Source organism: Cryptomeria japonica, unplaced genomic scaffold, assembly GCF_030272615.1.
Source record: "Cryptomeria japonica unplaced genomic scaffold, Sugi_1.0 HiC_scaffold_271, whole genome shotgun sequence".
Lineage (NCBI taxonomy): Eukaryota > Viridiplantae > Streptophyta > Pinopsida > Cupressales > Cupressaceae > Cryptomeria > Cryptomeria japonica.
This window is the reverse complement of record NW_026729093.1, coordinates 116,605-130,000: the sequence shown is the minus strand read 5'-3', so window position 1 is coordinate 130,000 and position 13,396 is coordinate 116,605. Positions and strand designations below refer to the sequence as shown.

At 58.2% G+C, this 13,396-nt stretch overlaps 1 non-coding gene across 1 annotated transcript; it reads left to right on the top strand.

The window, feature by feature from the left end:
• The first annotated feature begins 13,277 nt into the window (after positions 1-13,277).
• LOC131869848 (5S ribosomal RNA) lies at positions 13,278-13,396 on the top strand. The gene has a single exon (XR_009368217.1). It is a non-coding gene; the product is annotated as a 5S ribosomal RNA (ribosomal RNA).

The window sequence follows — 13,396 nt, the reverse complement described above, 5'->3', positions numbered from 1 at the left end:
AATCCCGCCTCGACCAGCCTGAACAATTCCCCTCTCGAAGGAAGGCCTCGGCCTTAATCGTCCACGACAAACAGCTCGACGAGGCATGAAGCACCCACGGGAGCCGGAGCATGACGATGCAGAGTCTCGGTTCACAGGAGCCTGGGAAGAACATCCCGTACGGAACCCTTTACCCGAAAACATCCGAACCGCACATGCTCGCGACAGTCCTGCCGTTAGAGAATGCACCGTGCACGCGACCGAGTAAGGCCACTCAGAGACATCCATTTCCCAGGTATATGCCCCCTACGCACTTTTGGTGGCGCAACTCGCACGAACAGTCCCACCTCGACCCCGTAAACAAGCTTTTTTGCCTCGAAGAGTTCGTCGGAGACGAAGAAGCAACCTTCAGTGCAAACGTAGCACTCTTTTGTGCAACCGCCCAAACAACGCCCCCTCTACCCTCTGTCGAAACACTCGGCATTGCTGCTCCCTAAGGTGAGCTTCTCCTCATAGGCAATTCCGCTCTTATCCGGTCACGTTTGTGTGCCCGAATTTCGCAAGGCAACCTCCATGGGACATGGAAAAGACTCGAGAAGAGAGCTCGCTCACGGGAGAGAGAAGCCAAGGAGACCACGAGAGTGCTGAGAGTGGGACAGCGCTGAATAGGCGGGAGAAGCCTGCGCGTATAAACGGAGATATATATCCAATTGCAACGAAGGAACGTGCCAAAGATCGAGAACAATGGCAGAAATGCTAGTAACGTGCACTTCGGGACCAACGCATCACCGGAAGACAACCGCCAAACATCGAAAGAGTCGCGATGCTCCGCAACCTACGTGCAAAGCGGTCGCACACCGGGTAAGGGAGTGAGAGCCCCAAACATAGCTGGGCGAGGCGCTCACTCCGCTCTTTAATATCTCGTTAATACCGCCAAGGAAATGGCACAAGCACACACACACAAGCATCCTCGGAAGAGGACAGTTCGAGTGACAGGTCAAATCCAAGAGTTCCGAAGACTACCTCCAGGAACAATCGGGAACAAGACCGATTACAAGTCGTCGAGTCTGTTACTGGGCGAACACGAGATGCGCACAGGAAATCGATCAGCCCTCACAATGGCCCAAGGCCAGAGATCGGACTGCTACGATTTACCCCAACAATCATCGTGCCACTCTTCGCAGAGAGGTGATAGACGCCAACGAGCCCGCGCATAGCAATCGAGGTGTAAAAAGGGCGTTGAAGGCAGGAAGCCTGGACGAAAGAGGCTACGAGGTCACCTCGAAGCGGTCTAAGAATCGGGCGCACTTGGGGCGACTACCAGTGCCAACCCCTTATCCCGCGGTGCGTCCGACACACAGAAATTTCCAAGGCGGCCAAGGAGCCTCCCCGCATAGCAATCGGGGTGTGAGGTTACGGATGCAGCATTGATAGCAATCGAGGTGTGAGGCGAAGGATGCAGAAGTGAGAGCCGAGGGATGTAGCAGAGATAGCAATCGGGGTGTGTGATGCAGAAGAGATAGCAATCGAGGTGTGCGGTGGGAAGGGCCCAGCAGCCAGAATGCATGAAGCGACGGATGAAGCAGTGATGACAACCGGGCTGTGAGGAGAGGAGGGATGCAGCCAAGAAAGCAATCAGGGCTCGAGGCAAGGGATGCATCAAGGATAGCAATCATGTTGTGAGGCGAGATTCCAAAGGCTAAACGTGAGAGGCTGCAGGGTCGACTCAGAGAGGTCTATGCATGTGAGAGGCTGAAAGCAAGGTCGACTCGGAGCGGTCTATGCATCGGGCGCGCTTGGGGCGACTACCAGTGCCAACCCCTTATCCCGCGACGCGTCCGACAAAGAGAACGTTCCAAGGCGGCAGAGGAGGTTACCAGCCGAAGGATGCAGTAGCAATAACAGGTATAGTTCCGCGGCGGCCGAGAAGACTCACCGCATAGGAATCGGGATGCGAGGCGACGGATGCGGCGGGAAGGCCCCGACGGCTAAACGGAAGAGGCTGCAGGGCCGCCTCGGAATGGTCCAAGCATCGGATGCGATTGGGACGACTACCAGTGCCAACCCCTTATCCCGCGATGCGTCCGATACACAGATAGTTCCAAGGCGGCCGAGGAGCCTCACCGCATATCAATTGGGGTGCGAGGCGAGGGATGGGGCGGGAAGGCCCCAACGGCTAGACGGAAGAGGCTTCAGGGCCACCTCGGAATGGTCCAAGCATCGGACGCGCTTGGGGCGACTGCCAGTGCCAACCCCTTATCCCGCGATGCGTCCGATACACAGATGGTTCCAAGGCGGCCGAGGAGCCTCACCGCATAGCAATCGGGGGTGCGAGGCGAGGGATGGGGCGGGAAGGCCCCAACGGCTAGACGGAAGAGGCTTCAGGGCCGCCTAGGAATGGTCCAAGCATCGGACACGCTTGGGGCGACTACCAGTGACAGCCCCCTATCCCGCGATGCGTCCGATACGAAGATGGTTCCAAGGCGGCCGAGGAGCCTCACCGCATAGCAATCGGGGTGCGAGGTGGGGGATGCGGCGAGATGGCCCCAACGGCTAGACGGAAGAGGCCACAGGGCCGCGTCGGAATAGTCCAAGCATCGGACGCGCTTGGGGCGACTACCAGTGACAACCCCTTATCCCGCGATGCGTCCGATACGAAGATAGTTCCAAGGCGGCCGAGGAGCCTCACCGCATAGCAATCGGGGTGCGAGGTGGGGGATGCGGCGAGATGGCCCCAACGGCTAGACGGAAGAGGCTGCAGGGCCGCCTCGGAATAGTCCAAGCATCGGACGCGCTTGGGGCCACTACCAGTGACAACCCCTTATCCCGCGATGCGTCCGATACGAAGATAGTTCCAAGGCGGCCGAAGAGCCTCACCGCATAGCAATCGGGGTGCGAGGTGGGGGATGCGGCGAGATGGCCCCAACGGCTAGACGGAAGAGGCCACAGGGCCGCCTCGGAATAGTCCAAGCATCGGACGCGCTTGGGGCGACTACCAGTGACAACCCCTTATCCCGCGATGCGTCCGATACAAAGATAGTTCCCAGGCGGCCGAGGAGCCTCACCGCATAGCAATCGGGGTGCGAGGCGAGGGATGCGGCGAGATGGCCCCAAAGGCTAGACGGAAGAGGCTGCAGGGCTGCCTCGGAATAGTCCAAGCATCGGACGCGCTTGGGGCGACTACCACTGCCAACCCCTTATCCCGCGATGCGTCCGATACACAGATAGTTCCGAGGCGGCCGAGGAGGTGGGGGATGCAGCGAGATGGCCCCAACGGCTAGACGGAAGAGGCTGCAGGGCCGCCTCGGAATAGTCCAAGCATCGGACGCGCTTGGGGCGACTACCAGTGACAACCCCTTATCCCGCGATGCGTCCGATACACAGATAGTTCCGAGGCGGCCAAGGAGCCTCACCGCATAGCAATCGTGGTGCGAGGTGGGGGATGCGGCGAGATGGCCCCAACGGCTAGACGGAAGAGGCTGCAGGGCCGCCTCGGAATGGTCCAAGCATCGGATGCGCTTGGGGCGACTACCACTGCCAACCCCTTATCCCGCGATGCGTCCGATACACAGATAGTTCCAAGGCGGCCGAGGAGCCTCACAGCATAGCAATCAGGGTGCGAGGCGAGGGATGCGGCGAGAAAGCCCCAACGGCTAGAGGGAAGAGGCTTCAGGTCCGCCTCGGAATGGTCCAAGCATCGGACGCGCTTGGGGCGACTACCAGTGACAACCCCTTATCCCGCGACGCGTCCGATACACAGATAGTTCCAAGGCGGCCGAGGAGCCTCACCGCATAGCAATCGGGGTGCGAGGCGAGGGATGCGGCGAGAAGGACCCAACGGCTACACGGAAGAGGCTTCGGGGCCGCCTCGGAATGGTCCAAGCATCGGACGCGCTTGGGGCGACTACCAGTGACAACCCCTTATCCCGCGACGCGTCCGATACACAGATAGTTCCAAGGCGGCCGAGGAGCCTCACCGCATAGCAATCGGGGTGCGAGGCGAGGGATGCGGCGAGAAGGACCCAACGGCTAGACGGAAGAGGCTTCGGGGCCGCCTCGGAATGGTCCAAGCATCGGACGCGCTTGGGGCGACTACCAGTGACAACCCCTTATCCCGCGACGCGTCCGATACACAGATAGTTCCAAGGCGGCCGAGGAGCCTCACCGCATAGCAATCGGGGTGCGAGGCGAGGGATGCGGCGAGAAGGACCCAACGGCTAGACGGAAGAGGCTTCGGGTCCGCCTCGGAATGGTCCAAGCATCGGACGCGCTTGGGGCGACTACCAGTGACAACCCCTTATCCCGCGACGCGTCCGATACACAGATAGTTCCAAGGCGGCCGAGGAGCCTCACCGCATAGCAATCGGGGTGCGAGGCGAGGGATGCGGCGAGAAGGACCCAACGGCTAGACGGAAGAGGCTTCGGGTCCGCCTCGGAATGGTCCAAGCATCGGACGCGCTTGGGGCGACTACCAGTGACAACCCCTTATCCCGCGACGCGTCCGATACACAGATAGTTCCAAGGCGGCCGAGGAGCCTCACCGCATAGCAATCGGGGTGCGAGGCGAGGGATGCGGCGAGAAGGACCCAACGGCTAGACGGAAGAGGCTTCGGGTCCGCCTCGGAATGGTCCAAGCATCGGACGCGCTTGGGGCGACTACCAGTGACAACCCCTTATCCCGCGACGCGTCCGATACACAGATAGTTCCGAGGCGGCCGAGGAGCCTCACCGCATAGCAATCGGGGTGCGAGGCGAAGGATGCGGCGAGAAGGACCCAACGGCTAGACGGAAGAGGCTTCGGGTCCGCCTCGGAATGGTCCAAGCATCGGACGCGCTTGGGGCGACTACCAGTGACAACCCCTTATCCCGCGACGTGTCCGATACACAGATAGTTCCGAGGCGGCCGAGGAGCCTCACCGCATAGCAATCGGGGTGCGAGGCGAGGGATGCGGCGAGAAGGACCCAACGGCTAGACGGAAGAGGCTTCAGGGCCGCCTCGGAATGGTCCAAGCATCGAACGCGCTTGGGGCGACTACCAGTGACAACCCCTTATCCCGCGACGCGTCCGATACACAGATAGTTCCGAGGCGGCCGAGGAGCCTCACCGCATAGCAATCGGGGTGCGAGGCGAGGGATGCGGCGAGAAGGACCCAACGGCTAGATGGAAGAGGCTTCAGGGCCGCCTCGGAATGGTCCAAGCATCGGACGCGCTTGGGGCGACTACCAGTGACAACCCCTTATCCCGCGACGCGTCCGATACACAGATAGTTCCGAGGCGGCCGAGGAGCCTCACCGCATAGCAATCGGGGTGCGAGGCGAGGGATGCGGCGAGAAGGACCCAACGGCTAGACGGAAGAGGCTTCAGGGCCGCCTCGGAATGGTCCAAGCATCGGACGCGCTTGGGGCGACTACCAATGACAACCCCTTATCCCGCGACGCGTCCGATACACAGATAGTTCCGAGGCGGCCGAGGAGCCTCACCGCATAGCAATCGGGGTGCGAGGCGAGGGATGCGGCGAGAAGGACCCAACGGCTAGACGGAAGAGGCTTCAGGGCCGCCTCGGAATGGTCCAAGCATCGGACGCGCTTGGGGCGACTACCAATGACAACCCCTTATCCCGCGACGCGTCCGATACACAGATAGTTCCGAGGCGGCCGAGGAGCCTCACCGCATAGCAATCGGGGTGCGAGGCGAGGGATGCGGCGAGAAGGACCCAACGGCTAGACGGAAGAGGCTTCAGGGCCGCCTCGGAATGGTCCAAGCATCGGACGCGCTTGGGGCGACTACCAGTGACAACCCCTTATCCCGCGACGCGTCCGATACACAGATAGTTCCGAGGCGGCCGAGGAGCCTCACCGCATAGCAATCGGGTTGCGAGGCGAGGGATGCGGCGAGAAGGACCCAACGGCTAGACGGAAGAGGCTTCAGGGCCGCCTCGGAATGGTCCAAGCATCGGACGCGCTTGGGGCGACTACCGTTGCCAACCCCTTATCCCGCGATGCGTCTGATACACAGATAGTTCCGAGGCGGCCGAGGAGCCTCACCGCATAGCAATCGGGTTGCGAGGCAGATTATTGGGAAGGGAACCCCCTGGGATGCGGCTCAAGCAGTGCCCAAAGGGACTGGAATGCGGAATCACATCGAGAGACCCAAATGCTATACGAGGGCTCAAATCGAATTATCGATTTGGCCACGACATGGACGCATCGGAACGACTACCTTTGCCGAACCACTCGCAATTGCATCCATACCGAAACCAATAGACATTTCCGTTAGAGCCCTCGCATAGCATTCGGGAATCTCGCATGCCCCTCTAAATCGACCAATGCTGGCGCTCAATGAAAATCCGAGCGCTACCACCGTTCGAGCGCCAGCATTGGTCGAGTTAGAGGGGCACGGGGGAGAATGCTCCAGTCAACACCTCCCCTATATAAGTTATTTGTCCGATTCTCGCACAACCGTAGTCTGCCTCGTCGAATCAAACAACGGTCCCAGATTCCGACTTCCGTTCCGTAGAGACCCAAAAGCTAGATGGAGGCTCGCAAGAAAGAGAGTCGGCGCATAGCAATCGGGTTTCTCGAACGTTTAGGGACCGAGCTCACTTGCGGATAGGGCAAAATCCGCCAAGCAACCCAAAAGCTAGACGGGGGCTCGAATCGAATCGCCTAGGCGGCCACAACAACGACGTGTTGGATCGACTACCAGTGCCAAACCATTCAGCAAGACTAGTCTGTGTCGAGGCCGGATAGAGATTCTCAGAGAGCGCCCGCATAGCATTTAGGAGACCTGCCGCGTCCCTCACACTCGACAAATGGTGGTGCACGTTTATAAATCCGAGCGATCCCAACCCTTTCAAGCACCAACATCGGTCGAGATAGAGGGGCACGGAGGGGGCTGCGTGAGACAACACAGTCCCCTATATAAGTTATTTGTCCGATTCTCACACATCCGAAGAATGGTCATCAAATCGGACAACAGCCCAAACTTCCGACTTCCGTCCCAGAAAGCCCAAGAGCTATCTAAAACGTTCATGGCCGGAACTCGATCGCGGCTATACCAGTCCGCCAAGCAACCCAAAAGCTAGACTGGAGCTCTAGTCGAATCACCTCTGTGGCCATTGCAAGGACGTGTTGGAGCGACTACCATTGCCGAACCATTCCGCAGGTCGAGTCCATACCAAGGCCGCATAGAGATTCACGATGAGCTCCTGCATAGCAATCAGGAGACTTGCCGTGTCCATCACAATCGATAAATCCTGGTGCAAGATTTTTGCATCCGAGCGCTCCAACCAGTCGAGCACCAGCATCAATCGACATAAACGGGCACGGGGGGAGGATGCTCGAGAACACTACCTCCCCTATATAAGTTATTTGTCCGATTCTCAAGCAGCCGAAGTCTGGTCATCGAATCGGGTCAAAGACCACAACTTCCGACTTTACCCACAATGCAAGTCATCGAATCGAACATCGGCCCCCGAGTCGGACTCCATGCGTATGTCAGGTCATCGGACCCAAATTCCGCCTTCCTGCGCATGGCGGGCCATCAATATCAACTCGGTCATCGGACCCAAACTCCGCCTTTTTGCGTATGGCACGCCTTCAAATCGGTCATCGGACCCAAATTCCGCCTTCCTGTGCATGGCGGGCCATCAACATCAACTCGGTCATCGGACCCAAATTCCGCCTTTCTGCGCATGGCACGCCATCAACTCGGTCATCGGACCCAAATTCCGCCTTCCTGCGCATGGCAGGTCATCGGACACAAATTCAGACCTCGCCAATATGCCTACGTATCGAATCGGTCATCGGACCCAACTTCCGACTTCATCCATACTGTAGGGTCTTTGAGGTTGGCGCGGTGCGCTCAACCCAGGGAGTCGACCCATCGAAGCATACACCTCCCCTATATAAGCTATTTGTCCGATTCCCACACCTGTGTAGTTTGCACCTCTGACCAGGACATCGACCCCAACTTCCGAACTCGACTGCAACGACGGCACCAGCGCCTTGGTGCGCACCTTGCGACGCACAGTCCCAACATTCGCCTTCCTGCACATGGCAGGTCATCGGACCCAAATTCCGACCTCGCGAGTATGCCTACATATCGAATCGGTCATCGGACCCAACTTCCGACTTCATCCATACCGTAGGGTCTTTGAGGTTGGCGCGGTGCGCTCAACCCGGGGAGTCGACCCAACGAAGCATACACCTCCCCTATATAAGCTATTTGTCCGATTCCCACACCTGTGTAGTTTGCACCTCCGATCAAGACATCGACCCCAACTTCCGAACTCGCCTCCAACGACCGAACCAGCGCCTTGGTGCGCACCTTGCAACGCACAGTGCCAACATTCGCCTTCCTGCACGTGGCAGGTCATCGGACCCAAATTCCGACCTCGCGAGTATGCCTACATATCGAATCGGTCATCGGACCCAACTTCCGACTTCATCCATACCGTAGGGTCTTTGAGGTTGGCGCGGTGCGCTCAACCCGGGGAGTCGACCCAACGAAGCATACACCTCCCCTATATAAGCTATTTGTCCGATTCCCACACCTGTGTAGCTTGCACCTCCGATCAGGACATCGACCCCAACTTCCGAACTCGACTAAAAAGACCGCACCAGCGCCTTGGTGTGCACCTTGCAACGCACAGTGTCAACATTCGCCTTCCTGCACATGGCAGGTCATCGGACCCAAATTCCGACCTCATGAGCATACCTACTAATCGAATCGGTCATCGGACCCAACTTCCGACTTCATCCATACCGTAGGGTCTTTGAGGTTGGCGCGGTGCGCTCAACCTGGGGAGTCGACCCATCGAAGCATACACCTCCCCTATATAAGCTATTTGTCCGATTCCGACACCTGTGTAGTTTGCACCTCCGCTCAGGACATCGACCCCAACTTCCGAACTCGCCTGCAACGACCGAACCAGCGCCTTGGTGCGCACCAAAAGTGCGCACTTTTGGAGGGCACTTTTCTGCGCTCCAAAGGTGCGCACTTTTGGAGGGCACTTTTTGGAGGGCACTTTTCTGCGCTCCAAAGGTGCGCACTTTTGGAGGGCACTTTTTGGAGGGCACTTTTCTGCGCTCCAAAGGTGCGCACTTTTGGAGGGCACTTTTTGGAGGGCACTTTTCTGCGCTCCAAAGGTGCGCACTTTTGGAGGGCACTTTTTGGAGGGCACTTTTCTGCGCTCCAAAGGTGCGCACTTTTGGAGGGCACTTTTTGGAGGGCACTTTTCTGCGCTCCAAAGGTGCGCACTTTTGGAGGGCACTTTTTGGAGGGCACTTTTCTGCGCTCCAAAGGTGCGCACTTTTGGAGGGCACTTTTTGGAGGGCACTTTTCTGCGCTCCAAAGGTGCGCACTTTTGGAGGGCACTTTTTGGAGGGCACTTTTCTGCGCTCCAAAGGTGCGCACTTTTGGAGGGCACTTTTTGGAGGGCACTTTTCTGCGCTCCAAAGGTGCGCACTTTTGGAGGGCACTTTTTGGAGGGCACTTTTCTGCGCTCCAAAGGTGCGCACTTTTGGAGGGCACTTTTGTGCACTCCAAAGGTGCGCACTTTTGGAGGGCACTTTTCCTGTGCTCCAAAGGTGCACACCTAGGTGAGCACCTTCGACCACACCTTGTAGCACACCAAACTCTGACTTTCGACTTCATCCGCAATGCAGGGTCTTTGAGGTTGGCGCAATGCGCACAACCAGGGGAGTCGACCCATCAAACCCAACACCTCCCCTATATAAGCTATTTGTCTGATTCTCATACATGCGTAGCCTGCAAGAGCAATTAGGACATCGACCCCAACTTTCGGCTTCTAAACGAAAACAAGGTCTTTGAGGTTGGTGTAATGCGAACAACTAGGGGAGTCAACCCATCAAACCCAACACCTCCCCTATATAAGCTATTTGTCTGATTCTCATACATGTGTAGTCTACAGGAGCAATTAGGACATCGACCCCAACTTTTGACTTCTTAACGAAAACAAGGTCTTTGAGGTTGACGTAATGCGCACAACCAGGGGAGTCGACCCATCAAACCCAACACCTCCCCTATATAAGCTATTTGTCCGATTCTCATACATGTGTAGCCTGCAGGAGCCATTAGGACATTGACCCCAACTTTTGACTTCTTAACGAAAACAAGGTCTTTGAGGTTGGCGTAATGCGCACAACCAAGGGAGTTGACCCATCAAACCCAACACCTCCCCTATATAAGCTATTTGTCTGATTCTCATACATGTGTAGCCTGCAACAACGATTAGGACATCCACCCCAACTTCTGAATTCGTCTGCGTTGACCGCACCAAAGGTGCACGCCTTGGTGCTCACCAAAATCCGACTTCCGACTTCTTCTGCTATGCGGGGTCTTTGAGGTTGGCGCAGTGCGCACAACCAGGGGAGTCAACCCACCGAATGCAACACCTCCCCTATATAAGCTATTTGTCTGATTCTCATACATGCGTAGACTGCAGCAATGATTAGGACATCCACCCCAACTTTTGACTTCTTAAACAAGACAGGGTCTTTGAAGTTGGTGCAGTGCACACAACCAGGGGAGTCGACCCATCAAACGCAACACCTCCCCTATATAAAGCTATTTGTCCGATTCTCATACGTGTAGTCTGCAGCAGCGATTAGGACATCGACCCCAACTTCCGAATTCGTTTGCATTGACCGCACCAAAGGTGCACGCCTTGGTGTGCACCCTGGAGTGCACTTTGGTGCTCACCTCGGTGCACACTTTGGTGTGCACCTCGGTGTGCACCAAAGGTGCGCACCTTGGAGCGCACCAAAGGTGTACACTTTGGAGCGCACCACATAGGGTCTTTGAGAGGTTGGCGCAGTGCGCACACCAAGGTGGGTGTTGAGGTGCGTGCCGAGGTGGGTGGGTGCTAGGGTGCGCTCCATGGTGGGTGCCAGGGTGGGTGCGTGCTAGGGTGGATTCCAAAGAGGGTCATAGGGTGGGTGCCAAGGTGGGTTGGTGATATAGTGGGTTCAAAGGTGGGTACTAGGGTGGGTTCCAAGGTGGGTCACAAGTTGGGTGCCAGGATGCGTGGGTGTTAGGTTGGGTGCCAAGGTGGGCTCCTGCGTGGGTGGGTGCTAGGGTGGGTTTCAAGGTGGACGCGAGGGCGGGTGCCAAGGTGGGTAACAAGTTGGGTGTTAGGATGGGTGAGTGCTAGAGTGGGTGCCAAGGTGGGTGGGTGCTAAGGTGGATGCCAAGGTGGTTCACAGGGTGGGTGGGTTCTAGGGTGAGTTCCAAGGTGGGTCACAGGTTCAGTGCTAGGGTGGGTGTCAAGGCGGGTGTCGAGGTGCCTGGGTGCTAGGGTGTGGATGCCAATGTGGGTCATAGGGTGGGTACTAGGGTGGGCTGCAATGTGGGTGCCAAGGTGGGTAACATGCTCGGTGGGTTCTAAATTGGGTGCCAGGGTGGGTGTGCACCCACCTTGCCCGAGGTGGGTGCCAAGGTGCCAGTGTGGGTGGGTGCTAAGGTGGATGCCAAGGTGGGTGAGAAGGTGGGTGATAGGTTGAGTGGTAGGATGGGTGGGTGCCAAGATGGGTCACAGGGTGGGTGCAAGGGTGGGTAGGTGCTAGGGTTGGTGTCAGGGTGGGTGGGTGCTAGGTTGGGTTCCAAGGTGGGTGCGAGGGTGAGTGTCAAGGTGGGTCACAGGTTAGGTGCTAGGATGGGTGAGTGCTAGGGTGCAAAGGTGCCAGGGTGGGTGCTAGGATGGGTCGATGCTAGGGTGAGTGGCAAGGTGGGTCCACAAGTGTCAAGGTGGGTGCCGAGGTGGGTGCCAAGTCGGCGACTGCTATGGTGGATGCCAAGGTGGGTCACGGGGTGGGTGCCAAGTTGCTAGGTTGGGTTCCAAGGTGGGTGCCAACGTGGGTGCTAGGGTGCGTGGGTTAAAGGGTGTGTCACAACGTGGGTGCCAGGATGGGTGCGCACCCACACTGGCCAAGACGGGTGCGGGTGCAAGGTTGGGTTCCAAGCCCGGTCACAGGCTGGGTGCTAGGATGGGTGGGTGCCAAGGTGGGCACCAGGGTGGGTGCACCCACCCTGGCCAAGGTGGGTCACGGGGTGGGTCCTAGGGTGGGTAACGGGGTGGGTACTAAGGTGCGTGCCAAGGTGGGTCATAGGGTGGGTGCCAAGGTGGGCACCAGGGTGGGTGTGCACCAACCCTAGCCAGGGTAGGTCACGGGGTGGTTGTCGGGGTGGGCGTCAAGGAGCCAAGGTGGGTGGCAAGTAGCCAAGTTGCGTGCCAAGGTGGGTGTCGGGGTGGGTGCCAAGGATCCAAGGTGGGTGCCAAGGAACCAAGGTGGGTGTCTGGGTGGGTGCCGAGGTGGGAGCCAGGGTGGGTCCCAAGGTGAGTGCAAAGGTGGGTGCCAGGGTCAAGGTGAGTGCCAATGTGGGTTCCAAGGTGCCAGGGTCAGGGTGAGTGCCAATGTGGGTTCAAAGGTGCTAAGTTGGGTGCGAGGTTGGGTGCGAGGGTGGGTGGGTGCCAAGGTGTGCTAGGTGGAAGCCCGGGTGGGTCGGCATCCCATGGGTGTCGAGTTGGGTGCCTGATGGGTGCTTCTTGTCAAGTTTTAGTCGTCGGGACTCATTTCGAGCCTTAGAGGTCGTTTCTTGTCCGGTTGCCCTGTCTTCGACCTGGGAACCCAATTTTGGTCCTCGGGTCCCATTTTTTTTTGTCTCGCATCCCACTTTTGGCCTGTGGCCTTTTCGGGGTCGATTCTCGTTTTGGGCATCAGAGCATGTTTCTTCTCCTAAAACCCAATATTTGTTTATTAAGTCTCGGAACACATTTTTGTTCTCGTGGACCCATCATGGGTCTTGGAACGCATTTGTGGTCCTTGGGTCCCATTTTGCATCCCGAAACTTGTGTTTTGGTGCTTGATCCCTATTTTGGGTGCCCACCTTGCACCAAGTGCGCACCCGGGGCAAACCGAGCGCCTTGGTGCACCGGGGCAAGATCGAGCGTGCACCCGAGGCGCCCCGAACATGCACCAAGGTGCACTCGGCCCACATGTGAGCGCAGGTCGTTGCGCCCGAGGTGGTGTGTGGGCACCGCGTTGCAGACGGGACACTGCACGCACACGACGCCCCCTACAGGTGCACGCACGTAGGCCGGGCCGGGTGCACACCCGACGCCCTAGCAAGGTGCGCGCACCCGGGCAGGGCTCACACTTGGCGAACGGGGCGCACTTCGCGAGGGAGGGTGTGCACCTCGACGGGGGTGGGTGGCCGGGGTGGATTCGCACGTGGGTCGCGGTTTGCTAAGTACACACTGCGACAAGCTCATAACGGGTGCGATCATACCAGCGTTAGTGCACCGGATCCCATCAGAACTCCGCAGTTAAGCGCGCTTGGGCCGGAGTAGTACTGGGATGGGTGACCTCCCGGGAAGTCCCGGTGTTGCACCCT